The 8,817-nt window shown below is 31.5% G+C and overlaps 1 pseudogene; it reads left to right on the forward strand.

Moving 5' to 3' along the window:
- The first annotated feature begins 8,161 nt into the window (after positions 1-8,161).
- The window catches only part of LOC143641632 (thyroid receptor-interacting protein 11-like), a 4,234-nt pseudogene continuing 3,578 nt past the window's right edge, over positions 8,162-8,817 (forward strand).

An 8,817-nucleotide genomic window follows, 5' to 3' on the forward strand; every position in this document is an offset into this window, starting at 1 on the left:
GTCTCCTTATATCAAAGAAAACATTTGGCATTTGTTTTTTGGGGGATTTGCTAACTTCACTTAGCATTATCTTCTCTAATTCCATCCATTTACCTGCAAATGCAGTGATTTTATCCTCTTTTATTGCTGAATAATATTCCATTGTGTATATATGCCACATTTTTTTTATCCATTCATCTACTGAAGGGTGTCTAAGTTGATTCCACAGTTTAGCTATTGTAAATTGTGCTGCATAAACATTGTATCTCTGTAGTATGCTGTTTTTAAGTCCTTTGGGTAGACTGAGTAGAGGGATAGCTGGGTCAAATGGTGTTTCCATTCCCAATTTTCCAAGAAATCTCCATACTGCTTTCCATATTGGCTGCACCAATTTGCAGTCCCACTAACAGTGTATGAGTGTACCTTTATGTAGTTCTTTTTTTTGTATTGTTTTATTTTGGTTTGGTTGTGGTACAAGGGATTGGACACAGGGGCAGTCAACCACTGAGCCACATCCCCAGCCCTTTTTTTACTTTTTTTTTTTAGACAGGGTCTTGCTTAGTTGCTTAGAATTTCACTAAATTCTCGAGGCTAGCTTTGAACTTGCAATCCTCCTGCCTTAGTATCCCTAGCCACTGATATTACAGGTGTACACCACTGCACCTGGCTCTTCTAGAGTTTTTGTCTGATTTCAGTATCAAGGTAATGTTGGCCTCATAGAATGAGTGTTACCTACTGTTGAATTTCTTGAAAAAGTTTAAAAGGATTACCATTAATTCTTTAAATGTTTGGTAGAATTCAACAGTGTAACCATCAGGTCCTGGATTATTCTTCTGTTGGGGGACTTTTTAATTAGTGATTTATAAATATATATAAAGGTTAAATTCACTGTGATATATTCATGTATGTACTTAGCACAATGTGGTCAATTTTGTTCTACTGTTCCTCTCATTTCTGGTTCCCCTTCTATCCCCTTCAGTTCCTTTCCTTTGCTCTCCTGATCTCGATCTCCTTACTCTTTATTGGTCTGTTCAGAATTCCTATTTCTTCTTAAGTCAGGCTTGGTAGTTTGTCTGTTTCTAAGAATTCACCCATTACTTATAATTCATTCAACTTGGCATTGCATAAGTGTTCACAGTGCTCATGATCTTTTGTATTTCTGTGGGGTCAATTGTAGTATCTCTTTTCTCATTTGTAATTTTTTTATATTTATTTTTTAGGTGTAAATGGATACAACACAATGCCTTTATTTTTATGTGATGCTGAGGATCGAACCTGGGTCCCGCCAGTGATAGGCGAGCGCTCTACCTCTGAGCCACAATCCCAGCCCTTTCATTTGTAATTTTATTTGAGATTTCTCTTTCCCCCCTTATTCTAAAGTTTCATTAATTTTAACTTTTGAAAAAAAAAAAAGTCACTGTTAGTTTTGTTGAAATTTTCTATTTTTTTCTTGTCTGATTGATTTCTGCTATAATATTTATTTCCTTTATTCTGCTGATTTTGAGCATATTTTTTCTTGGTTCCTTGGGGTATGATTTACTAGAGGTCTTTCTTTTTTCTTAATGTAGTTATTTATCACTATGAACTTCTCTTTAGAACTGCTTTTGCTTCATGAGTTTTAGTATGCTGTGTTTACATTTTTGTTTTCTTCAATATGCTTTTTACTTTTAATTTCTTTTTTAACACAGTGGTTGTTTAGGAGTGTGTATTTAATTTCCACATATTTTTAAGTTTTCCTCCTGTTATCAATTTCTAGTTTTGTATTACTGTGGTGACAAGGGATTACAATCTTCTTAAATTTGTTGATATTGTTTTGAGCCTAACATATATATCCTGGTATATCCTGGAGAATGTTGTTCATGCACTTGAGAAAAATGTGTGTTCTGCTGCTTTAAATGGGTATATCTGTGAGGTCCATTTGAATTATAATGCTGGTCATATCTGTTTTCCCATTGATTTTCTGGTTGTATTGCTATATATTTCTCCTTTAGGCTTTCTTTATATTTGCTTTATATATTTAGGTGCTCAGCTCTGGGTATTTTTGTACTACAATTATTATATTTTCTTGATTAATTGATACCTTTCCCATTACATAATGACTTTCTTTCTCTTTTTTCATAGTTTTGAACTTAAAGTCCATTTTGTCTTATTTGAGTATAGCCACCTTTGTTCTTTTGATTACCATTTACATGAAATATCTTTTTCATTTTCAACCTATTTGTGTCTTTAAAGCTAAATAAACATTTGTAAGCAAATATAATTGAATCATTGTTTTAATCTATTCAGTCATTTCATGTTTTTTGTAGGAAAATTTAATCCATTTACATTTAAGTAATTATCAATATGTGTAAGAACTTCCTACTTCTATTGTGCTAATGATTTCAGTCTTATTAGTTACTTTCCCCTCTTTCATCATTTTTTGTGATGTAATAGAGCAGCATTCTTTAATACATTTCTCAAAATTATAAATATCAACATGTCTTTCAGTTAAGACAGTTGAGGAATCCCTGAACATTGGACCCAACTCTAATCCATAAAAAATAATCACACTTAAAATCAAAAGTCATTGTGATGTCAAGCTCTTAGTCTTTGTCATCCAGCACAACTCTTTTTCCAGTTTAAACTAAATGAATATAAATTGTTACAAAGCATTGAAATGTTTTTCATTGTACATTTAGAGAACTTGAGAAAATTTTTTTTTATCTGTTTCTAGACACTTTTTCAGGGAATTTCAATTTTAATAGAAATGCCTACAAGATCTGTATTTTCCTTTCAAAAGTGTAGCTAATTGTCAAAGACTAAAATGAATTCTGTTTAAACCTTTTTTTTAACTTTTGTAGCAAAGTTGATCAAACTGCTCTACCACTCTCAAATTACTGCAGTTTTAAATATTCTGACAAAAATGAAAAGATCTTTGGATCTTGCTTCACAAGCCCTTTCACTGAACCCTAACATGTAGGCTAAAAATGGAAAAACATTGTAACACTGTTTCTCTACTAAATGTATGTTTTATTAAGAGAGTCATCCCATAACCATTTAAACAAAGTCATATAAAAATAACCAACTAAGTAAAATCTTATTCAAAGTGTTTTAGGTGGCAGGAAATGGGCTAAATGATAAGAAATAAGGGACATTCCAGGCTTTTCAGACCATGTTAATTATTTTGATCTTCTGAAGGCCAATAGGGGGTCAGATGGTAAGACTTTATTTGATTGGATTTTATTTTCTGACATGTCAGATCCTTTAATATTTGGAAAGTTAAGAAATCTATTAATATAATTAAGTAGCCGGGCATGGTGGCACACATCTGTAACCCCAGCAGTTTGGAAAGCTAAAGCAGGTGAATTGCAATTTTTAAGGCCAACCTCAGAAATTTAGCAAGGCCTTAAGCATCTTAGTTAGTCCCTGTCTCAAACTAAAAAATAAAAAAGAGGCTGGGAATGTATCTCAGGGGTTGAACATCCTTGGGCTCAATCCCTGATAATCCCCAAAATAATTTAATTATAAAGTATTATTTCATAATATAGTTAAATATGCTTATTCTCAAATCAATAGGAAATATTATTTAAGTATCTCACAGGCTATGCAACAACAAATCAAAAACTACCCAACTGCCCTAAAATGATAAATTAATCTTTCTAGGACTGGGCTCATTCTATCTCACATCAACTTCTCATAATTCCCTTCAAAGGCTAACTGAATTTCACTCAAAGTCAATTTGAAACTTGTTAATTCTTCAGTAATAGTCCAACTCGTCTTACATACAGTGTATTCTGTGTTTTTATTTTCCTAGGCATCAATTTCTTTTTATAATTATTTAATCTACCATTTCTAATAAGGAAATTTATTCTAAGTTTTCCTTTTTATATGAATATCAGAGTCTTTTGCATTTTTTCTATGATGCCTCATTATATTATGTCATTTATTCCTAATATTCCTCTTAGCTTCTAATAAACTAATTCTTCAAAATTCAGGCAAGAATTAGAATCATTAAGTAACATTTTTCCCATTGTAAGTCTCTGATCAAATTGTGTGAGCAAAATCCTATCCTTGCTTTTTAAATAAGAAATTTTTATGAGTTTCAAACATAACTAGATGACCCTTTTGTTTTCTTTTAGGCTGCAGAAAGGAAAAATCAAACTTTGATGAAAATAAGATTATTAAACCCTAGGACAGAGGACTTGGATAATCTTCCAACTTTTGGCCACTCGCCCATGTTAATGTTTACTCTTTCATTTTTTCAGTAAATACTTAGGAAATTCTAACACTAGTAAGTCAAATTAGATTGATTAGAGAAAAGCAGTCTTAAAATCTTACCTAGAAATACCACTGATATTTAGAAATTACCATTAAATGAAGAAGCACTTCAACCTCCTATACAAATATACTTCACATGAAATGAAAGCAAAAGAGAGTAGATAAAATATGATTCAAATAGTTTTGGCCATGATGTGGAAAAATTAGAAAGCTTGTCCAGTGTTTGTGGGAATATATAAGGTACAACTACTATGAAAATGGCATATTCATTCCCCAGAAAATAAAAAATAAAATTACTATATAATCCAGTAATTCTCTTTCAGGGTTTATGCCTAAAAGAATTGAAATAGGTCTTAAGGAAATATTTTCATAGGGGTATAATAAGTAATAGCTAAAACATGGAAAAAACTAAGTGTCTATAAACAGATGATTAGATAAGCAAAGTATGGTACATATACACGTAAAATGTATATTCAGTGAATCTGAATATCATTCAGCCCTGAAAGAAATTATGACATAAGCGACAACATGAATGAACCTTAATGACATAATGTTAAGTGAAGCAAGTCAATCACAAAAGAACAAATACTATCTGATTCAATTTATATGAGGTACCTAGAGTAGTCATATTCATATAGACAGAAAATGAAATGAGAGGTGCCAGGGGCTGGGGAAATGGAAATAGGGAATTACTGTTTAGTGAATACAGAGTTTCAGTTTTGTAGGAGGGAAAGAATTATGGAGATGGGTGGTGATAATAATTGCACAACAATCTGGATGTACTTACTCTATCACTAAACTGTGTACTTAAAAAAAAAAAAAAAACAACTACCACTTTAGGATTCTGATAAGAACAAACATCAAACCTGGAGAAAAACTATTATAGTTCTCATGGTTAATTTGATTATTTATTTCCCTTAAGCCCATATTTCTGGTCAGAGGACAGAAGAAGGGAAATCCAGAGAGTATGGGGGAACTATCTACATTTTTCCCCTTTCTGTTTTTCCGCTTCAGTCCCTAGACCAGCTTCACAGCCATAACTGCACTTCTACAGCCAATGTTACATAGGCAGTGAAGAATCTGAGAAACATTTAATTCCTCTGGATAAAGGAACATGAAATAATGACCCATTTTGTGGAAATACTTTGGGGGTAAATTCTCATTCTCTTTTTTCCTACTACCTCTCTCCAAAATAGCCCTGGTCATGTAGATATATTCAGCTGCATGCAAAAAATTAAACTGGGAGGTAACTTATCTTTCATCCCAGAGGAAACTGAAAAATAACCAATAGGTAGCTAGAAAATATAAGAGTAATTCCATGGTGACAATCTGGACAAGTGGTCTCTAACACTATATTTGGAACAAAAAGTTCCAGATTTACTTTTCATCTACAAATTGCAGAAGACACACACAAATAAGCCTAGCAGAAACTTTGGGAACTGAAATAAAACTTAAATATCATCTAAATTGAAGGCAAACCCAGGAGTATCATATACAAAGAACATACCTAAAGAGAATAGCAAAGGTTTTAAGAAATGTTTTGAAACTGAAACCACCAACCACAGATTTTAAAGAATTTGCATTCTATCTTAAACCTAACATGGTTTGAGAACTTACTAAAAAAGGAAGAAAAAAAAAAGAACCTTCTCCAATAACCAGAGTTTTAATAACCAGAGTTTTCTTATATAATGTTGAAAATGTCTATTATAATAATCAAAATTATTCAATACAACAAGAGCCAAAAATATCTGACCAATTCTCAAGAAATAGACAATCAATAGTTATTAACCCTGATATGAAACAGATGGTAAAATTATCAAAGACATCAAATGGGTTATTATATCCATATTCCAAAAGGCAATGTGATTATTCTAGGAACAAATAGAGAAACTGTCAAAAAAACAGAAACTTTGAAGAAAAAAACTTCAAATTTTGAAAACTCAAAATTCAATGTCTTAAATAAAAAAAAAAAATTCACTGGATTGCCTCAACAACAGAATGAAGACATAGAAGAATAAACTTGAAGGTAGATCAATAGAAATTATTTGAACAGAAAGGGAGAAAAAGACTTTTAAAATGAGCAGAGTCTCAAGATTTTGTGGGAATGTTTCACAAGACACATCATTGGAGTATTAGAGAAGAAAGAAAGGAGATAGTTGAAGAAAAAAAGTTTGAAAAAATATTGGCCAAAACTTCACAAATTTGATGAAAAATATAAATTCACAGATTTAAAAAGCTTAGCAAAAAAAACCAAATACACTATACTCCCAGACACATCATACTCAAACTGCTGAAAAGTCAAACACAAAAATAAAAAATCTTAAAGTAGGGAGAAGAGGGGAAGGTATATAGCTTAATGGCAATAGGCTTGCCTATTGTGTAAGATACACAAAGCCCTGGATTCAATTCCCAGGATTAAAAAAAAAAAAAATGTAGGGAGAAAAAAAAAATGACACATTACGCTTAGATAATAGAGTATGTGCAGAATCATATTGGTCATGTAGTCACATATACACACAGTAATAATGTCTGTTTTATTGTACTATCAGAATACCACAGATTTCTTAAGAGATAAGAAGATAAACACCTTTAAATTGATGAATGAGAAGAACTGTCAACCTATAGAATTCTATATCTAGGAAAATTAATGTTTAGGAATGAATATGAGGACAGTTATCTATCAGATCAATTAAGAATAAGCAAGATTAAAAAAATTATTTTACCTTAATTAATTTCTTCTCCAATGCCCCTCTTCTTTTTGTGGATCTGAGTGTACAGCTTATCATCTTGCTTTTTTCAGAATAATTTCTTTGGCAAGTGAACAGGCAAAAAATAACCTCAGTTTTTGGTGGTCTGACAAACTATTTCTTATTTTAAAATCTTTTAAAAGATTTTCAAGTGCATAATAAATTATAGATAAGCGGTTGTTTACTTTCCATAATTTAAATATTTCACTCATGCTTTGCATGGGTTTTGAAGATAAGTTATATGTAATTTTTGTTTTTTGCTCCTTTACAGCTAAAGAATATTTTCTCTCTGGCTTTTTTCAAGATTTTATTTAATTTTATTTTATTTTATTTATTTATTTATTTATTTATTTGAGAGTTTTAAATATATATCAATGTGCAGATGTTTTTATCCTGCTGTTGTTCTCAAGTTGCTTAAATTTGTGGTTTCATATATATCATTAATTGTAAGAAATTAGCAGCATTCATTCTTTTTTTCTTCTCCTTCTAGTATTTTCATTACATACATGTCACACATTTTGTGATGCTTCCACAGTTTTTCAGTTAGTTAAACAGTTTTTGGTTTGTGTGAATGAGAGGGACAGCTTCTGAGTTTTCTATGTGCTGACCAGGAAACCAAAAATCCAATCACTCTTAAAAAATGCATCATATTGAACTTTCAATATTTAGCTCTCTAAATGAATCCATACATAGACAATTCTCCATTGCCCTTGGTTCTGCAAAGAATATGACACTTCCCTCATAATGACTTTAATTATCTTCCTATCTCTGGACAACAATTCTTACCTTTAAGTTTACTTAACTGTTTCATTTTTTAAAATACAGATATAAAGATCACAGTTCTCAGCCTTTAAGGCACTGGAAAAAAAAATCGAATAACCTGACTAAATGGTTTACACTTTTAAATGTGATAATTAAATGTTTTACTTTAAAACATTTGAGTATGCATTCTCTTCAGTTATGTGATAAGCAATACTTACTTTGCTGTATTTTCCCAGTTACTCATAGACCGAGTCTAACAGCTCTTCCCCATATGGGAAAGTTTTCTCCTATTCAGAAATAGAGATTTTACCTTTCATTTAAGTAACTCTCTAACCCATAATTATGAAGGTAGTGGCCCCATCACTATTCTTTACAACTTCCCTGCTGGAAATTTTTCCTGCCACTGAAACCATGAAATGACTGGGCTTCAAAGGCACATCAGGTAAGTTGAGGAACATTAGTCTTACCACCAAAACTATTTATCACTTACTCTTAAAAAACTGAGCATGATCTATCCAATTGTTATATAATCACATATTATGGTGCTGGCTTACATTCCCAGTCTGTTAAATATTCCAACTTTCTCTCTTGAAAATAGATAGGATGATGAGAAAGTGGCTCCTAGTGAAAGCTTACAGAGTTTATGAGGAAGAATTTTTTTTTGAGCATTGAGTGAGGCTATGCATATTAGATTTCACCTTCAAATACTAGATAACCTGCATTCCAAGATTTCTGTTTATTTTTATTGCCTAGAATAAGATGTTCATACTTTATTCCCTTCAGTGCATTCATTCCAGATTCAGTGCATTAATATCATGGTTTTTTTTTTTTTTTGCTTTTTGAGATTTATATTTTTATAAGTCATTCTATTTTAGGTACACAATTGGAGGGGGCAGTGAGACAAGTTTGCTTGCATTTTGTCTTATACTATTTTTTATCCATTTTTCCCTAAAGAATGAAAGTTGCTCAAACAGACATATAAAGTAGAATTAAAAACTACAGAGGTGAATAAATGTGAGTAAAAGTAAATTCAGGATAGGAAATTAACATATTCTAGGCAAACAGCTGATAC

Source organism: Callospermophilus lateralis, chromosome 4 (genome assembly GCF_048772815.1).
Source record: "Callospermophilus lateralis isolate mCalLat2 chromosome 4, mCalLat2.hap1, whole genome shotgun sequence".
In the NCBI taxonomy this organism is placed as follows: domain Eukaryota; kingdom Metazoa; phylum Chordata; class Mammalia; order Rodentia; family Sciuridae; genus Callospermophilus; species Callospermophilus lateralis.